Source organism: Haliotis rufescens, unplaced genomic scaffold, assembly GCF_023055435.1.
Source record: "Haliotis rufescens isolate VD_foot unplaced genomic scaffold, xgHalRufe1.0.p SCAF_9, whole genome shotgun sequence".
Classification (NCBI taxonomy): domain Eukaryota; kingdom Metazoa; phylum Mollusca; class Gastropoda; order Lepetellida; family Haliotidae; genus Haliotis; species Haliotis rufescens.
Window position 1 is genome coordinate 10576030 of NW_025964383.1, and position 21464 is coordinate 10597493.

A 21464-nucleotide genomic window follows, 5' to 3' on the forward strand; every position below is an offset into this window, starting at 1 on the left:
TTAGCAATATTCCAGCAATATCACGGCGAGGGAGAGGAAAGAAACAAAGTAATCATGATAATGATATGGATAATAATGTTCATGAGAATGGTGTTGCTGCTTATGTGGATGTAGTTCTAAATGGACGCTGGAAAAGCAGCTGCTGTTGATTGTTTACGGATGATGATGATGGTGATGATGATCACGATGAAGATGATAATTTGTCGGTTTTATATGTTTAAGTCGGTTATGTTTTGTTATATATTTTTTTATATGGCGAACTTTAAAAAGGGAAATAGAAAAACAGATTGGACGTAATAACCACTTTGGATGCTGAGAGGTAAACTTGAATCTTCCTTTCTCCATAACCGAAGTAATTGTTGATTTGTATTCAATGAATCGAGAATAAATGCGAGTGTCTCTGAAAAGACATGTCATAATTTATTTTAGGTATTTGGGCATACAAATAGAAACGACCCGCGAAGAGGTCTTCAGCAACCGATGCCTGTCGTAAAAGGCGACTATGCTTGTCTTACGAGGCGACTGACGGGATCGGGTGATCAGGCTCGCTGACTTGGTTCATGCATGTCATCGCTCCCAATTGCGTAGATCGATGCTCATGATGTCAATCACTAGATTGTCTGGTCCAGACTCGATTATTTACAGACCGCCGTCATATAGGTGGAATATTGCTGAGTGCGGCAACAAACAAACAAACAAACAAAACAAATAAAAACATCGTCTAACAGCTTGATTAAACACACGTCTTACCCTAACAAGCAAAATTTAATGTATATCCGTTATTTTCCGTCGAGTCAGCTTAAAAAAGGAAGAAGCCCGATATGAATGTCATTGACGTTTGCCGCTAAGATGAAATCAACGAACCGAGTATGGTTCTAACAAACCACTAATCAGGGTAAATCTGGGTTTGAACCCTTAGAATATTAGATCCGGGCGTGCATACGGACGCAACTGTACGCAACGAGCGACAGCACCTAATAAAACAGCGGCACCCGTGTCCTACAAAAACTTCAACTGGCGCGGCAAGGAGAGTAACGGTGATAAGTTTACGTAAATGTTAGGTGGTAACTAGACCTCCCTTGAATCACCTGGCGTTTATTGCAGCAATTTACAACCTTGCATATATCTTGTCTAGACTATCCCACATATGTCCGCTAAGTAATAGTATTATTATTCAACGTCTTTGAATAGCCCGTGACAAGTGTTGCCCATGTTTCTCCAAGGATGACAATGTTTTATGTCTTTATTGTTGGACAAAATATGGGATGTTGGAGATTAAAGCTTTTGGGCTCATATATCCCTTCGACAACTAGAATGAGTGAGTGAGTATGGTTTTACGCCGCTTTTAGCAATATTCCAGCAATATCACGGTAGGGGACACCAGAAATGGGCTTCACACATTGTACCCATGTCGGGATTCGAACCCGGGTCTTCGGCGTGACGAGCGAACGCTTTAACCACTAGGCTACCCAACCGCCCCTCGACAACTAGAAAGTAGCAATTTTACTGATTTTTTTAAAAAATATATAAAGTTTTTCTTGTCAAGCCTATTTTCAAATCCTTTCTGTCCGTATGATAATGTTACCTTGACGCAATTGGAAATCGGTATTAGTAATAAAGCTACGCAGTTATGAGGATCGTCTTTTTCTCAGATACATCACGATGGCAGTCTGCAGCCGAAACTAAGATTGCATTCTGGCTGAGAGGATGAACGTTTTTGTGTTTACTTCTTCATCATCACGATGTGATCCAGGAGGATCTGTGACCTGGAGCAGTGATGAAAGACCTGTCAACCTAGTTGAATCCCGTACCCCTATTCAACATGGAACACTCTTTACTGATTACGAATCAGTTAGTAATAATGATCAAATGTCATGTTTATCAGTACGTTATATGGTCCAAGACAATAAATATCATAGGCAAATTCGTAGATATTTGAAGATGCATCGCTTGTTGGTGATTCGCGATACGTATCGAAACGCAATAAAATTGTCTTTAACCTTTGGATAGGATTAGTTTTGCAATGAAAATTGCAGACGTTTTTTATCAACAAAATTCGCGTCTGCATCTTCGAGCAATATTCTGTATTTTAGCATAAACGTCCCATCGATATCGACTGAATGAAATGGATATTCACGGCACAATTTTAACCGCTGGAGCGTTTGTTTTGACGGATACCGCGTTCGCGCTTGATGGATCATTTGCTTAGAACAGAAGCATGTCATTCAATGAATCATTTTAATCTCCAAACACCATCAATCGGTGGTACAAGAGCATGTATATATACATGTATATCATAATAGATGACATGATCACGTTCAAAAAAGGTGTACGTGCAGTGTCTTTGTCTAGTCAGATGCGATTATTAACAGGTCACAGGCATATAATGACAAAAACAACAACAAAACAACAACATGTCATCACCACCACTATCACCGCCTCAACACGACACACCTCCTACCACACCAGCTCACTCGTTCCCACATCTACCATCACTTACAAATCTGTAAGACAACTGACCGCCTCCGTGGTCTAGTGGTAGAACGTCCGCCCGGAGAACGGAAGGTCCGGGGTTCGATCCCCGGCCTCGTCCTACCAGAAGACGGTAAACGATTGTACTTGTTGTTACCCTGTCTGTCGCTCGGCATTAAGGGGCTAAAACAAGGACTGGTTGACTCGGAGTCAGTATACTGTGTCTGAGTGGGTTATTCATGTTAAACTGCGGCATGGTATCTCAGTGAGCTAGCACTATAAATCGGCATCAGTCCGGACTAGTACAAGCAGCCACACACACACACACACACACACACACACACACACACACACACACACACACACACACATGCATGCATGTCTTTATATAAGGCCATAATCGTGGACGCGACGTTAAACCCAATTTCACCTCACCTCACCTCACCTTGTAAGGCAACTCCTTCTCCTTACAAATAACACGTATAACCACTTCTCTACCAGCACTTCAATCGCTAAAATTTTATTATACCTCCACCGCTGACATTTGTGTGCAACATAGCTGCCCGTCCACTATCACCACTGTCACATTAACACGCCTGCTTCTCATAAACCACGTTGGCCGTGTTACTTGTGGGGTAATGTTTCAACAGGTCCATTGGTACAGTTGCTAAAGTCTTAATGTTTAAAGAAATACAGCCAAACGAAGATGTGTCCAACTTTGATGTGTCGAACGTACGTTTATCTCGAAGTAAAAGTTTGGTCCCTGCTTATTCCTTTTAATGTTGTGTCGAACCTCGGATAACTCGAAGTATTTACGTAGGCCCCTTCAACTTCGACACAACGGTGTTTGGCTGTTTTTCATTGAAAATGCATCTACTTCAAACTTGAAGTCTCCAAAAGCAAATGTTGATTATAAATCAGTTACATACCCGTGAAGATCCGGGATAGAATAGATCATCAGCAACCCATTCTTGCCGTAAAAGGCGACTATGCTTGTCGTAAGAGGCGACTAACGGGATCGGGTGGTCAAGCTTGCTGACATGGTTGAAGCAACGGGATCGGATAGTCAGGCTCGCTGGTTTGGTTGAATCACATGCAAAAGAGAACAGATCCGTAAGACGGGGAGCATATTTGGGGCTCATGATGGGCGCCTACAAAAGCACACGGACATAAACAGACATTGCACGTCACTCGGTCGGCATATCAACAATCGCAATCGATACTAGCTTCAAGGGCATGCTATTCATTGATGTGTACTTTATTTAATGATAAAGTATTAATTTGTGCTTTTAGTCTTCGCTCTATGACCATTCACCTGTATCGTGATCTATCGATGCATACTGAATGGTTAACATTTCAAAATACAGATAAAAACTTAAAAGACAATTCACCTGTCAGCTGGAACGTTTGATCTTCAGATGCAATCCAGAGGAAAAGCTTCATGCTAATCCAAGGCCTTGTTGTTCGTGCTACTTGTGAGGCATCAACTGACGTCACTGCCTTATTAATGCTCTTGTCAAAGTGTGACAAATATAGCAGTTTTCTTTCGTAAATAAATGAAAGGTGCGTCATATTCTATCAGGAGGCTATCGGCAATGTACATAACAACATAAGTCTTCTCTGTTGTGCACTCTTGAGTCATAGCAGACATGACGTCTCGGTGAATTGTGTGACGTCGTCAATGGATGACGTTATGTACTTTTTCACTACCAAACCACCTGGTACCAGAAAAGCTCAACTATCGAATTTCCGTCATACATTGACCCAACTTATATATATTGCAACAACCGGGCATAACGAAATCAGTTTTCTTCAGTTTATGTTAAAAATGGAAAATATTCATGTGCCGTGAGAAGTCGTACATCCTTGACCAGCACCACTTCTAGTCAACTGACTTGTGATTCAAAGTCGGAGGCTGGGTAGACATGTGGCTGAAGCGTTCGCCCGTCACGTCGAAGACTTGGGTTCGATAGCAAACATGGGCACAGTTAGTCTATCATACAGACACTGAAACAAATAAACTGGGCGGCAAAAGAAAGTATAGGTCGAGTTCCATGATCGATAAAAAAATAACAAGAAGAGGTTTTGTTGTGAATTATAATATAATCTAGGGAGGGGTAACAAATGATTGATCAACCACAGTTTGAATGAAATTGTGCAATCACAAGTAATGTAAGCTCAAGGTAAACAATGGTGGGGTAAGAAATTTCATTTTCAAAAGTTGTCTGAAATGTCTCCAAAAAATTGTCAGACACACTGCAAGTTCATTGTCGACACAGTTGCCTTCAATAGCATGTATGACCTCCAGCTGCCTCAATGCATGCTGTGATACGCAGCCTCATCGATGACGTCAGTCTTCTGATGACGTGGACTGGAATCCCTTGCCACTCGTCTCTCAGGGCCTGCTGCAATTCTTGTCTGTTGACGGGAGGCTGATGGCGTACTCTAATCTGTCTGTCAAGATGAACCCACAGATGTTCAATAGGATTAATATCGGGTGAGTGGGCTGGCCAGGGCAAAACGTCAACGTTCTGCTGGTTTAGAAAGTTCCGAGTCGGTCTTGCAGTGTGGGGCCTGGCATTGTCGTGTTGAAACAATGTCCCCTGCTGTTGGTTTTGTAAGAACGGAAGCACAACTGGCTGCAACACTTGGTCTCTGTACTGCACAGCGTTCAGGTTTCCCTGTATAATGACCAAATCAGTCTTCTGATCTCCACAAATACCGCCCCACACCATGACACCTCCCCCGCCGAATGGATGGACCTCTCGAATACACGCCGGAGCCAAACGTTCCTCTCTGCGTCGATAAACTCGTTCTCTGCCGTCATTTCGAAACAAGTTAAACCGACTTTCATCAGTAAACAGCACTCGACGCCAATTTCTCACTTGCCAGCGTCGAACCTGCCTCGCCAATAGCAGTGTCAGGCGTCGATGTTGAGCAGTCAGTACCATTCCTCGGAAAGGACGATACGCTCGGATTCAAGCAGCACGAAGTCGTCGTAGTACTGTACGTTGGCCAATGAGATGTCCCAACGCTGTTGCTGCCGTCGCCGTCGCCGTCGCCGTCGCGGTTACGAATCTGTTTCGCAGGTGAATGAGCCGTATCTGACCGTTTTCCAGTGGTGTTGTCACTCGGGATCGTCCGGTTCTAGGCCTGTGCTGTGTCTTCCCTGTCTGCCTGTACCGTTGAATCAGCCTGGCTACTATCAATAGTGTACAACCAAACCTTCTGGCAATTTGGACATGTGTTGCCCCCTTTTCGGCCTTACCGATGGTTCTCCCTCTCTGCTCCTGTGACAGTCGTCGCATTTCTTTTGTGTGCTTTCATCACGTGTGGTTATACCCTGCAGACGAACGCATTTATACAGCTAACATGCACGTGCAGTTCATGCCGTAGGCGGGAAATCTGTTTCACCAATTTTGTGTCACCGCACGAGCGCCGTCAAAGGTGGCGCGTTCGGGTGAGGTGTATTTTTGGTACCTGTTCCTGGGCAGTCACATTCCCAATACCCACTTTCCACTAGTTATCGCTGTTTTAGGGGAAATTACAAATTGCCAACCTATACTTTCTTTTGCCGCTGAGTTTATATCAAATACAGCCCATGCAAGTCTATCATGTTTGGCAAGTCTAGATTACTGCAGTATCTGGAAATGAAGAAAGTCTCGGGGCTCCTTTTTATCATATTTTTTTAAGATATTTTAACAATTGTTTTTTTCTGTACGATATGTTCATTTCAGAGACCAGAAGTTAGTCTATGGTACAGTGTGCGAAGCCCATGTCAGGCGTCCTACGCCATGATATTGCTGGAATATTGACAACGTCGGCCTAAAATAATATTTACTGACCTTTTCAGTCCTAATTAAGTGGTTACTTGTTCCAAATCCTTAGCAAGACAGTTTTGGCAGAATATATTAGTAATGGAGATGTATGTCAAAGTATTCAATTAATTCACACCTAAGCTAAAGTATTGTCAGTAAAAATACATCGAATATTGCGTAATTGAAAATCAAATATATGCACCAGCGTTGAACGTGGTGCACCGCCACGGCTAGGTCGGCGTGACCTGTAGTTGGTAACATCTGTTGAAACAATAAACATAATGCGTATGTATTACAGCTTCAGGCAGACATTGGCCAGGTGCGTTACAATCAATGAAACGACGGAAAGTTGTGGCATGATTCACTATAATGCACATTATGTCTACATTCTGATGAAAGCCAAATATCTTACCACCCACATTAAAAGCATGTTTACAAACTATTACGTCGGCCTTGAAATATTTGTTTGTTTGTGGTAGTTGTATTTTAGATGTTAGTTGTAGTGATGGTGGCCCTTGCAGTGATAGTGGCTGTGGTTTATGAGTGGCAGCCAAAGTGTGGAAGTTGCATTTTAGATGTTAGTTGTAGTGATGGTGGCCCTTGCAGTATTAGTGGCTGTGGTTTATGAGTGATTAGCAAAGTGTGGTAGTTGTATTTTAGATGTTAGTTGTAGTGATGGTGGCCCTTGCAGTATTAGTGGCTGTGGTTTATGAGTGGTAGGCAAAGTGTGGTAGTTGTAGTTTAGATGTTAGTTGTAGTGATGGTGGCCCTTGCAGTATTAGTGGCTGTGGTTTATGAGTGGTAGGCAAAGTGTGGTAGTTGTAGTTTAGATGTTAGTTGTAGTGATGGTGGCCCTTGCTAGTGATAGTGGCTGTGCTTTATGAGTGGTAGGCAAAGTGTGGTAGTTGTAGTTGAGATGTTAGTTGTAGTGATGGTGGCCCTTGCAGTGATAGTGGCTGTGGTTTATGAGTGGTAGGCAAAGTGGTGTTGGTGACGTTGTTGGTAATTGAGGTGGTTTTGACGATGGTAGTGTATTGGACTGAGTGAGTGAGTTATATTTTACGCCGCTTTTAGGAATATTCCAGCAATATCAGGGCGGGGGACACCAGAAATGGGCTTCACATATTGAACCCATGTCGGGAATCGAACCCGGGTCTTCGGTGTGACGAGCGAACGCTTTAACCACTAGGCTACCCGACGGCCCAATTGGTGTATTGGAAGTAGTGGATCTGTGTTGAGGTAATTGGAATTAAGCGTTAGTGATGATGATATTGATTTGTGTTTCATGTGGTTGTATTAGTGTCAGTGGAGATGATAGCGTTAGTGATATTAATTTTAATAAATCAATGCATATTATTATGTCCAGAGATCATGGCGCTATACAATTATTTACCCGGTCATTGGATTTGCTTAGAATGTATTCCATGTTCAACTCTTTAGGGACAAAACAAACCAATATGTCTGTTCGGCGCGAGGAGGTTAACTTTTCGGAGGTAAACATAATCTGTTTTCAATGCGGAGCAAGGTTATTCATCTGAAGTGTTGTATGAGTACTCGATACTTTCAAGGAACTGAAGGGTATTACGCTTCGGCTGAAGATAATGAAACACAAGTTCGGAATTCAAGTTGGTATCACCATCAGGAACAAGCTCAATATCACTGTGAAATGTAGTAGTAGGTCATAGAGTTCCGATAAAGTTGGCCTATTGAACTAATGTCAGCAGGGCGTGGGATATTACCATGTGGATGGTGATTTGATTATTACAAGAATAACGTCAAAGTGTGTCACACTGAAGGCTACGTGGGTACGTGGGTTTATGGGGTGTGTCTGGACACAGATAAGGGGGACACACGTGACAGGACAATGATGTGGGGGGGGAGGGGGGGGGGGGGGGGGGAGGCACGGATACCATAAACACAGTTTCATTCCATAACATGTACCTCGTTACAGGAGGCGATTCGTAACTCCCAAACTTTAACATGTAGAAACGTCAGTCGTAGCCGCCTCCGCAAAACTGCAGCGAGTGAGTTAGATTGACATGAGAGGACATTCGGGAGTGATGCGAGTCTTACACGTTTAGTGAGTGAGTGAGTGAGTGAGTTGGGTTTAACGCCGCTTTTAACCTTATTACAGTTATATCGCGGCGTGTCAGCTTAATGTGGGAGGAAAGCCCGAAGTGATGCAGGTCTCAGACATTTACCACTTCGGTGAAACCATCGAGCACGGGTATGGTGCTGACAAACCTAGAAACATTATCGGGGCGAACCGGGATTCGAACCCACAATCATAGGTTTCTGGCGTGCCCAAGGGACGCAATTCTGCACAGCGAATCGCGGCGCCTTAGACGACTGGGCCACCCGTGCCCCCCTTTCACGTTTAGTGTTTGGTGAAAACCGCCTGCACGGATGTGGTGGAGATCAGGGGGAACATAGGAACATACTCAGGTTGAGTCTGGAATTCGAATCCACGATGTTGGTTTCTGGAACTCAGAGGCGCAATGTCACAGCGATTGCGACGCCGTCGACAACCACGGTACAACTGTCGCCAGACACCATTTAAAAGTTTTAGTAAACACTGTGCATAAATATAACTTTCAGCTTCTTATTTGTACTTCATGAACTTGATCACATTAACTGATTTTACAGAATATTTTTTTGTTTGCTAATAGCAGATATCCATTGACATATTCATTACATGAAGAAATCAGGTTTCAGCCACACATCAAAAACGTAAATCGCTGTTGGGGTTTATGGTTGTTTTTCTTCTTCATCTGCTACTAAACAGGACAAGAGTTATCTGCTCTTCTTTGGGTTCCTCATTGAAGCATAAGGGGAGATAATTGGATGAACCACATAAACAGTGTTGTTTCCTTTTGACGTGTGTACTCGATGGTAAGTTTTGGTCACCACAAACCGATGCTTGTCGTGAGACACTTGGTAACTTGGTTGAGAGTTTGTCTATACGGGGTCCGAGGGCACGGGTGGCCCAGTCGTCTAAGGCGCCGCAATTCGTTGTGCATACCAGGAACCTGTGATTGTGGGTTCGAATCCCGGTTCGCCCTAATTATGTTTCTAGGTTTGTCAGCACCATGCCCGTGCTCGTGGGTTTTACCGAAGTGGTAAACGTCTGAGACCTGCATCACTTCGGGCTTTCCTCTCACATTAAGCTGACACGACGTGATATAACTGGAATACTGTTAAAAGCGGCGTTAAACCCAACTCACTCACTCACTATGGGGGGTCCTGAGACACTGGTTTTGATGGACTTTATAGTCATGTGCGAGGGAACAGGGGAGATAACACACATCTTCTTTTCTTCAGCACGGGTTTTGCAGACATCGAATGTAACTATACTGTGCTTGGACCCTTTTGGACTTCGATGATGCTAAGAGGATAAAATGTGGAGATGGTGTTGCAATCGAACAGGACGAGTTTTGATTTTCAAATTATGTTTTGTTTTCTACCAGTCAGAGCCCTTGTCGATTGTGTGTCATTGTACCCTGACGGCGTTGATCGATGCTCATAATATCAACCACCGTTTTGTGTGGCTTAGAATCGATTATTTACGATCTGCCATGAAATGTGATTTTTAACTAACAAGTGCATGTCTGGCATGGCACTGATAGAGGTGGACTAGATATTTAATAATGACCTGACGCTGAACTGCTTCACGCATTAATCTAAGCAAAATAACATAGACCAATTGATGTGACTTAGCATATTTTGTCAGCAAATAAAACATCTCCTAGCCCCCAGGCAAATATATTAATATGAAAATGACAATAATCGGTGTGCATCACGTATTACTTACAGTGGAACCAGTCATGCATAAAGTAGATAACAATAATACAAATTGGTTTTAAAACATCCCTGATAGCTGTTCGTTTTAATGTTTTAAGCAAGCCAGGTCACATGTGTTGTTAAACAGTATTTATGTCGGTGTACGTGACTGGATTACGTTAACGTATCTATATATAGTCACCAAGGCAGTTCAGGACTCATTTGCCCCCAGAGAACAAATTAGGGTGATATTATTAAATCAGCCAAGCCTCCCCTGGGAGTAATTTAAGCATCCATCCAAACATTATCTATATTTGTACCGCACTGCTGCACAGATTAAGGGGCAACACGACACACGAGTAGAAACAATACTCCACTGACGTCACATTGTCAGTACAGCGGAAGGTTCAGAAAACACATTCTATTTTTCGTTCGTTAAGCACTAAAAAAATAAATAAATACGGTTGTCATAGGAGATTTGATTTCTGCGGGTGACTGTTTCTTCCGAAACGGTGCGATATGCACCATGCTGTATGCTAGTCACATGCAGCGTCGTATTACATGTGCAGGGCTCGTTATTTGATAATGACCTGACTGTGTACTGCTTCAAGGTTTGATCTCAACAAGATACCATTGCCCATTTGGTGTGGCAAGGTTTAGGTACGTGGATTTTAAATATCGCTTACCTCGCATCATGTACAACGTACATTAGAACCATCCATGTCCAAGTAGATACACCAATAGAAATTAGTTGAAAATATAAAATAAGTTATCGTGTCTATTTATATATCTATATACCTATTAATAATTAAAAGTAAGATTGAAAGTTCTATGACGTATGAGTCTCACCAGGCCATAACTGAATAATGGACTGTGTTCAATCTTCTCCACTTATTTAATTATTACTAGATTTTGCCTGAGAGTTAGAACTTTACTGTGCTTTCTCCATATATATGTGTGTGTGTGAGTGAGTGAGTGAGTGAGTGAGTGTGTGTGTGTGCCTGTGCCTGTGTGTGTGTGTGTGTGTGTGTGTGTGTGTGTGTGTGTGTGTGTGTGTGTGTGTGTGTGTGTGTGTGTGTGTGTCCATTTTTAAAAGGAAGCATGACAGGTCACTTGTGTTGTCATAGTGTATGTGTCTATGTGCGTCTGGCTGTCATGTGTCATTACTTTCCTGCATGTCCACGATGTCGTATGCACGTCACGCGTAACGACGTATTGACGTGCTCGCATGTACGTAAGGACGACGTGATCGGAATGGTCCCGAGGTGTAATGCAAATTATTTTGCCACAAATACCTCGCACTTTGTAGTTATCGAATATCTGCAGTTTTCCACCCGTAATTGAACATATCAGTATTTCAATGTTCTTACTAACAATGTCTGATAAACAAAGTACATGTCATTAAATCTGAAATTCCGCATCACTGCGGCTGTCAATTCTACTATTTCAATCCGAGATTTCTGATTTGAAACTCTCATTTACCATTCAGAATTGTGTATTTCCAAATTCATCATATAATCATAAATACATCTCATCCTTTCGCGTATGTAATCGGTCAATATCGAACAAAGCTATTTTCCCAAGGAGATATTCATGAACATTTTGATTATATCATATGCGTTCCCGAGTAGGGAACAAACAGCCCTAGCTGTAAAAGATCTCAGCAGTCCAACTCACCGAGTGTGGTCTCCTATCCAACCACCCTCCACCGCCAGCGTTGCTTTGATTTATCAGTCATCCGTACACCGTGCACAGACCATATACCGGCTTTATTTCTTGTAAACGTTATCTTGTCTGTCATCCATTGCCATAGCAAAGCTTAGCAGCAACCAAGTCATCACTCATAGAAGCTATGGTTGATTTGTTTGATTGTTTGTTGTTTTACGCTGCACTCGGCAATTTTCCAGCCATATGACGGCGGTCTGTAAATAATCGAACGTAGACCAGACGGTGATTGACATGATGAGTATCGATCTATGGAAATGGTATACGATGGCATGCATCAACTAAGTCAGCGAGCCTGACCACCCGATCCAGTTAGTTGCCTCTTACGATGGGTCGACGAAGATCCGGATATTCACGAGGAGTATGAACTACGGACATAACGTCATTACTTACCACAGAACAATAAACATGTATGTTTGCATTGTGTTACTACCTTTGAACGTTACACTTCCAGATCTTTCCCCTCGCATCGTTTTTAAGAACACGTAATTACGTAATACGTCGTTACGTATGACTTGCATATGGAATCGTTTCGTGAGAAATTTTAACATGTGGGAAAGTAATGTCATATGACAGCCAGATGCACAGAGAAACATACAGTGACCCTGTCCTGCTTAATTTTAAAACGGACATTCATCTGCCAGAAGAGATTTGGCAGATCCTTCCACGGGAACGTCGACAAACATTTCACGCAGGGCAGCCAGACAGCTGGCTTCGACAGAAAGGGTTTCTCACAAGTGAGTTTCCTCTTTCTCAGCTGGTACATTCTACCAATGACAACATCATGCACCGACTTGACCCACTCTGAAATACCTTCAACAGGTTCTTCTTCTCGTTTGGGCTATTTTTTGGTATATGCTTCGACGGCATCCATAATGATTTTAAAGTTGCGATCCCAATTGGTAGGAGGTCAGTCACGGTATTTTGGTCCATTTTGAATATCTGACGATGGTTGTAATTTTCAATAAGAGAGAAGTTAACTGTTATCATATGACCTACCGGTTGGCAACCACAAGTAGTTGAACTTGCACCATGATCTGCCAAGTCCACGTTCTGCAGTACTTTCGTGTAAAAGAACAACCTGGATGAAATTGTGTTCGTATAGGAAAAAGAAATTGGCACATGTTGGGAAACTGGTTATTGTCTGAGAACGCTACTTAGATTTAAAGCATCAATTCCTTTGTTTGCAAATTTAAACTTCAAGAACATGTGGTATTTGTCTGATTTAGTGGAACTGCTTCTGGTTTGGCCAAGCGTTTCAAAGCAATATCAAGAACTATGCTCTCTAGTTTATACTGTTGGCTCTGACTATTTGGGGGGCGGTCGGGTAGCCTAGTGGTTAAAGCGTTCGCTCGTTCGCTCGTTCGCGCCGAAGACCCGGGTTCGATTCCCGACGTGGGTACAATGTGTAAAGCCCATTTCGGGTGTCCCCCGCCGTGATATTGCTGGAATATTGCTAAAAGCGGCGTAAAACCATACTCACTCACCCACTCTTACTATTTGTAGACCCACCCATGAGCTAAAGTTGCTGGAGTGGTTTAATGTCTTTCAATGACACTGCGTATGGTCATGTTCTTTCTTGGTGCAGTCCCAATGATTCATGAAGGAGAGGCAACAAAGCTTCCAAATAAAAGGTATCATTTGGCCTTCGTCCTTTCTTGTGACCATGGCAGCGTCAATGTCTGTTGGGTGCCGGAACAGACTCAGTACATTGACGTTGACATTTCCTTGGTAAAACAGTCAGCCAACGTCTTTCATTTTGTTATTGCATTCATATGGCATTGCTGTACACAACAGTCGAAGCCAAAGATTTTCTCTGGACATTCTATAATGTCGAATTATTTAAGGCTATTAGATGGGTGGTATGTTTCTTACGCTCATGCAAAGAATGAAGTGATTTCGCTGAAATTGTTTGTGGACACAATTGGAAACATTTCTGGTGGTGCCCGATCTATGCTTGCTGACTCATGTCAGTGATTTCTGTTGTGTCTCTCCAACACATAACGGTGCACAAAGGGTACACTCAATGCCTTATATGGCGTTTTTAGTTTGACAAGCGAGGTCCTCAAAAAGTTTTGTTTGATATATTTTAGCTGTAAAGTTAGATTTGATATCAAGTTCAGTTGTCAAAATAGGACAGGTTTTGTATTTGTGTTGTGTCACAAGAAGAAATGCTGCATGGGGATTGGTTCGAAAGACAAATGTCCTCTGACTGTACTGAATATATTGTAATGATGTTTGTAAATGAATCTTCGTTTATGAAATAGAAGCCTTCATGTTGAACATAGATCGAATTGACATGTCATCCAGAGGGACCACTCGAAGACTGCAATCTTAACTGTTGCAGTGGTGGCAGTTTTACCGTTTCGACCGTTGCCTTCATGTTGAACATAGGTCGAGTTGACATGTCATCCAGAGGGACCACTCGAAGACTGCAATCTAAACTGTTGCAGTGGTGGCAGTTTTACCGTTTCGACTCAAAGGTGTCTATTTTGTTCGTTCAACATTTGTTTTATAATAAGCTACCAAGTTACTGACAAAATGCCCACCAGCGGACACATCGACTTAGTTCATGTAAAGAAAAGCGAAATAAATGCGTGAACAATCCTGTTTAATTTTAAAACATACAGATATCAGGGATGTTTAAAAACAATTTGTAGTATTATCTATTTTATACATGACTGGTCTAACTGTATGTAATACGGGATGCTTATCAATGATTGTCATTTTTATTTTAATACATTTGCCTCGAAGCATTAGATATTGGTATTCGCTGAGAAAAAATGATGCTCAGTCACATAAACTTTCTAAGATCTATTCCTGAAGCAGTACATCGTCATGTCGTAATCAAATAAATAGCCCTGCCTCATCAGTGTGATGCTACACACGCGCTTATTAATTTGTTTGTTTATGGTTTGAAGTCATAACCAGCAATATTCCACCAATAACTTGGCAGACCGTAAATAATGGAGTCTGAACACGTGAAACAGGTGTTGGTTATTATGAGCACCGATCCACGCCATCAGGGTACGATGACACGCGATCGACAAGGGATCTGACTTGTCGAAAGCAAAATTCAATACAGAATGAAAACCCGTCACGGACGAGTGCTCGATTGCAACACCATCAACCTTTTATCCTCTTAGCATCCACAAATCCAGAATCAGTGCCGTTTCTCTTCGATCCCTGTGGGTTATCTCCCCTCAAATATGGCGCAGGTTCACCTAAACATAGTGCTCGAGTATCCGGTTGGAGACATTAACGTTGCATCGGGTACACACGTCAAGAGGAAACAACACTTCGTGTGAGTCATCTCCCTTGTGAATTATCTCCCATTTTACTTCAATAAGAAATACAAAGAAGGGCAGACAACTCTTGTCCAGTTTAGACGTCAATGAAGGAAAACGCACCACAAACCCCAACCAGTGATTCACGGTTTAGTTGAATGGCTAAACATTCCGTGACATTATTTAATGTCATTCCAAAATGTCATCCAACTTCGATAAATACTAGATGGTCACTATTGATCTCCCTACTAAAATAATTACCCATCAAATACATTCAGCTTATTTCATTTTTAATCATACTAAGGTAATCAATGTCAACTTAGGAGGGGTAGAAATTAATAGCTGATAATAATATTTATGCTCAGTGTTTACTAAAACTTTGTAATGTTGTCAGGAGACAGTTGTCTTAGTTGCTGTTTGAGAAGCCAACATGGAGGATTCGAGTCCCAAACTCAACCTGAGTATTTGTATAGGTTCGTCCAGATCAGCGCTATATCTGTGTTTGTGGTTTTCACCAAAGACTAATTAAACGTATATGATCTACATCACTCCCGAATCTCCCACGTTAAGCTGTCACGCCGTGATATAACAAAAATACTGCATAAAACTGAAGTCACTCACTGCAGTTTTGTTTCATGATCAGGTCTACGTCCCATAGGGCTACGACTGACGTTTGTCAATGTTAAAGTAAGGGAGTTACGAACTCGCTTCCTGTAACCGGGAATGAATGGAACTGTGTTAATAGTATCTGTGTCCCCTCATATCATTGTCCTGTCACGTGTGTCCCTCTTATCTGTATCCAGACACACCCCATAAACTACATGTACCCACGTACATCAGCGTGACACACATTCACGTTGTTCTTGTAATAAGCAAGTCGCCATGCACATGGCAATATCCCACGCTCTGCTCACAACATAAGTTCAATAGGCCAACTTTATCGGGACTCCATGACCTATACATGTACTACTTAACATTTCATAGGGGTAGTGAGCTTATTCATGATGTTTATAACAACCTGATTTCTGTACTTTCGTTTCATTATCTTCTTCCGAAGCGCAATACTCTTCAGCTCCCTAGCAATATCGAATGTTAGTCACATGACAACACCTCCAATGAAAAGTCAGTCCTCAAATGTTCTTATCAAGAGTTGGGCAGTATATAAACAAATAATCAAAAGAAACTTTACCTGTAGGTTGATTTTATCATCTGTTTTATTTTCAAATGAAGCGATATTATATTGCCCCCAAGAATTGTACTGGCGTCTAGTAAGCACGCAAAGAATTATTCTACATTCTTCTTTTTTTAAATTGAAAAATACACTCGCATAATACAGAACTGTTGATGGGAATCATGGACATCTTATCTTTGAAAATCAATAAATTTGCTTCCTTCGTCACAAATGTACAACATTTCAAACATGGCGGGGGTCATATGGTTACAAATTCATTTCTTACCCCAGTCTTCATTGAGACAATTTAATTTTACACAAAATTACCCAGTCACAAATGGCTTTTTACAAACTGTTGCATGAATGAGTGATGGTTCAATAAACATAATCAAATGTGCACAACAGTTCTTTCAATGTTCATTTACACAAAAAACAAACTCGGTGTACCTTTTTTTGCTTCTTAGTTTAATTTAGGTCTCAAGTGCACCTTGCATGCTTGATGCACGAAGAGGACAATGGGATCCCATGTGGACAGGGTGCACTCGCTCACAGCTGTGATTTGACTGGCTACGTGTATTCAAGCTATTGGGGAAATTAATGTGACGCTCAAATGTTCAAGTACATTTCAAACATAATTGAGGACCAACTGGACACAATGAATGAGGAATGATGCTCTGTTATCCAGTGGACTACGTGTTCAGTTAATTCGGTTGATTCCGCAGCATACCGTAAATCAAAGCCCATGCTGCTCACATTCAAGCCATCAACATAGCGATAATGCTCCAAAAAATACCTCATTCACGTATTAAGACAAGAATGAAACTAATCGTCTTATCGAAAGTTGCCTATGATGGTATCAAAGATATATAAGCATGCATATAAATGATTGCACTTCATCCCAGGACACGATGTCGGTATTATGCCAGTCATTAAGACTCTCCCTATATAATATGTTTCTTTGGCGTGGTTCCACAGCGTGGACAATGTACTGTCTGTCCTTGCCGCTGAGCTCATTAGTATCGATGCGAGACCTCGGCCGGAGCCTCGAGACATGGGTCAGATCTTTTCGCCCTTATGATGCTTCTTAAGATAGCATGGCGTACTTGTTTCCGAATATCTCCATTGTGTCGCTCAAATATTTGAGCTTCATATCATGTACTTCATATTCTAAGAACAGACGGGGATCCGGGTCAGAATAGGTCTTCAGTAATCCAAGCTTGCTGTAAAAGGCGACAATACTTGTCGTCTAAGGCGATTAACGTAATCGGGTGGTCAGGCTCTCTGACTTGGTTGATGCATGTCATCGCATCCCAATTGCATTGATCGATGCTCATCACTGGATTGTCTGCCCAAAACTCGATTATTTACAGACCCCCGTCATATGGCTGGAATATTGCTGAGTGCTGCGTTAAATAAACAAACACACCAAACCAAAAGGAGAGCCGGGAGGTTCTCGAAACAAATTAAAATTAGATGTATGGGGTCGTATCAGAAAACCCCAGATGAATCTATCGAAAAAGGTCAAAACACTGGTTTCTAGTATGCAGTCACAGAGATAATTCCCCATTAAAAATCTTTGGCAGGCATTAAGAAGTTGGAAGAACATGAATTCATGGATATCACCTTCGTTTAATTCTTTGTCGCGACGTTTCAGAGCATTCACCTGATGAAGGAGCAGGATGCAGCTCTGAAACGTCGTGACAGAAAAAGACGACGTTGCTATTCATACAAAAGTGTCCTGCATTAATACCCTAAAGACATCAAGAATGTATTTGGGTACATCGGCCAGCCTAAATGCATGCGAATTGACGTTTTTTTCCCAAACAATAAATCGTTTTACTCGTCTTATAATTATATATGTCAACAAAAACTTCATTAATTGCATATTTAATCAATAGAACAAAAAACAGACAACTATACGAATTCATTGACATCGTTCAGCGTAATAATGCAACACAAGACCCGTCCACCCTGGTATCAGTCAGTCAGGAAATTGTAGTCCGGTAGTGGGTCTCTTCATTTTATTTTAGGTTCATTGAAACATAAATACAACAAAATTTGCCGAGGGAGCCAATCAAAATTGTGGACAAAAATGCTATGGAACACCTGCTATTTATCTATGTACATTTTAACGTTCAATCAATAACGGAAACAAATAAAGAACACATGCAAATGTATCTTTGTGAATGGTCTTGTAGTAATCTTGAAAGTGTTACCCTCGGAAAGCCATCAACCAGATATGTTTTCTCACATGATAATGACATCCCCCTTCTTCACCCGTTCCCATGCCAACTGGTTTGAAAACAGTCTAGCTCAGTCTTTGGAAGTTCCGTTGTTTTTATCCATTTGAAATACGCACAGTCTATTGCCATGTCCAACTCAAGGTCTAGACACTGTTATTAGCAGTCTGCGTGAATCTCAGGAAAGGTCTCTACCTGATTACAGTAATCAGTTATTGCTAGCTTTAACTTGTCAGTAAAACGCGAGTTAGCAGACGGATTAATTGTGGCGGAATGGCATGGTTCAAGCAGCAATCTTAGCCCCTCTGTAAACTCAAAGTAACGCCTGGCCGATGTCAATGCTTTGAGCCTTTCTGATAGCATTTGTCAGAATATTAAATGCGCGACCAATATGACAAGATATATTAACGCTTCGTGAGTGACAACGTGGATGGATTGAACACCAGGCATTATACATCTCTTTTAGATATAACCAAAATGTTTAAGCTGAGTTGGCCCTTTCAGACAATTTGCTATTGATCAGTCAGACTGTTAATTGTTTTATTTTATTGAAATTCCATAGGCCCATAGTATGAAATTAATTTCAGTTGTGGTTATTTTCCCTTATAATGATGATCTTTGTCAACATCATAATGATGCTATCTTTTTCAGCACCATAGTGGTGTTATCTGTGTCAGCACCAATATGATGTCATCTTTGTCAGCACCATAATGATGCTATCTTTGTCAGCACCATAATGGTGCTATCTGTGTCAGCACCAATATGATGTCATCTTTTTCAGCACCATAATGATCCTATCTTTGTCAGCACCATAATGGTACTATCTTCGTCAGCACCAATATGATGTTATCTGTGTCAGCACCATAATGGTGCTATCTTTGTCAGCACCAATATGATGTTATCTGTGTCAGCACCATAATGGTGCTGTCTTTGTCAGCACCAATATGATGCTATCTTTGTCAGCACCATGATGATGCTATCTGTGTCAGCACCATAATGATGCTATCTGTGTCAGCACCATAATGATGCTATCTTTGTCAGCACCATAATGATGCTATCTTTGTCAGCACCAATATGATGTTATCTTTGTCAGCACCAATATGATGCTATCTTTGTCAGCACCATAATGATGCTATCTTTGTCAGCACTATAATGGTGCTATCTTTGTCAGCACCAATGCTATGTCAGCACTATAATGATGCTATCTTTGTCAGCACCAATATGATGTTATCTTTGTCAGCACCATAATGATGCTATCTTTGTCAGCACCATAATGATGCTATCTTTGTAAGCACTATAATGATGATATCTTTGTCAGCACCATAATGGTGCTATCTGTGTCAGCACCAATATGATGTTATCTGTGTCAGCACCATAATGGTGCTATCTTTGTCAGCACCAATATGATGTTATCTGTGTCAGCACCATAATGGTGCTATCTTTGTCAGCACCAATATGATGTTATCTGTGTCAGCACCATAATGATGCTATCTTTGTCACCACCAATATGATGTTATCTTTGTCACGACCAATGTGATGTCATCATTTTCAGCACCATAATGGTGTTATCTTTGTCATACTTATATGATGTCATCTTTGTCAGCACCAATATGATGCTATCTTTGTCAGCACCATAATGGTGCTATCTGTGTCAGCACCATAATGATGCTATCTTTGTCAGCACCAATATGATGCTATCTTTGTCAGCACCATAATGATGCTATCTTTGTCAGCACCATAATGATGCTATCTTTGTCAGCACTATAATGATGTTATCTTTGTCAGCACCATAATGGTGCTATCTGTGTCAGCACCAATATGATGTTATCTTTGTCAGCACCATAATGGTGCTATCTTTGTCAGCACCAATATGATGTTATCTGTGTCAGCACCATAATGGTGCTATCTTTGTCAGCACCAATATGATGTTATCTGTGTCAGCACCATAATGGTGCTATCTTTGTCAGCACCAATATGATGTTATCTGTGTCAGCACCATAATGGTGCTATCTTTGTCAGCACCAATATGATGTTATCTTTGTCGGCACCATAATGATGCTATCTTTGTCAGCACCATAATGGTGCTATCTGTGTCAGCACCATAATGGTGCTATCTTTGTCAGCATCAATATGATGCTATCTTTGTCAGCACCATAATGATGCTATCTTTGTCAGCACTATAATGATGCTATCTTTGTCAGCACCTTAATGGTGCTATCTTTGTCAGCACTAATATGATGTCATCTTTGTCAGCACCATAATTATACTATCCTTGTCAGCACCAATATGATGTCATCTTTGTCAGCGCCATAATGATGTTATTTTTGTCAGCACCATAATGATGATATCTTTGTCAGCACCAATGTGATGTTATCTTTGTCAGCACCAATGCGATGTCAGCACCATAATGATGCTATCTTTGTCAGCATTACAATGATGTCATCTTTGTCAGCACCAATATGAAGCTATCTTTGTCAGTGCGATAAAGATGCTATCTTTGTCAGCACTATAATGATACTATCCTTGTCAGCACCATAATGCTGCTATCTTTGTCAGCACCCTTTATGCGTGTTATCTTTGTCAGCACCAATATGATGCAATCTTTGTCAGCACTATAATGATACTATCCTTGTCAGCACCAATGCGATGTCATCTTTGTCAGCACAATAATGATGCTATCTTTGTCAGCACCAATATGATGTCATCTTTGTCAGCACCATAATGATGCTATCCTTGTCAGCACCACAATGAGGCTATCTGTGTCAGCACCATAATGATGCTATCCTTGTGAGCACCATAATGATGCTATCTTTGTCAGCACCATAATGATGCTATCTTTGTCAGCACCATAATGATGCTATCTTTGTCAGCATCAATATGATGTTATCTTTGTCAGCCCCATAATGTTGTTATCCTTGTCAGCAACATAATGGTGTTATGTTTGTCAGCACCATAATGATGCTATCTTTAT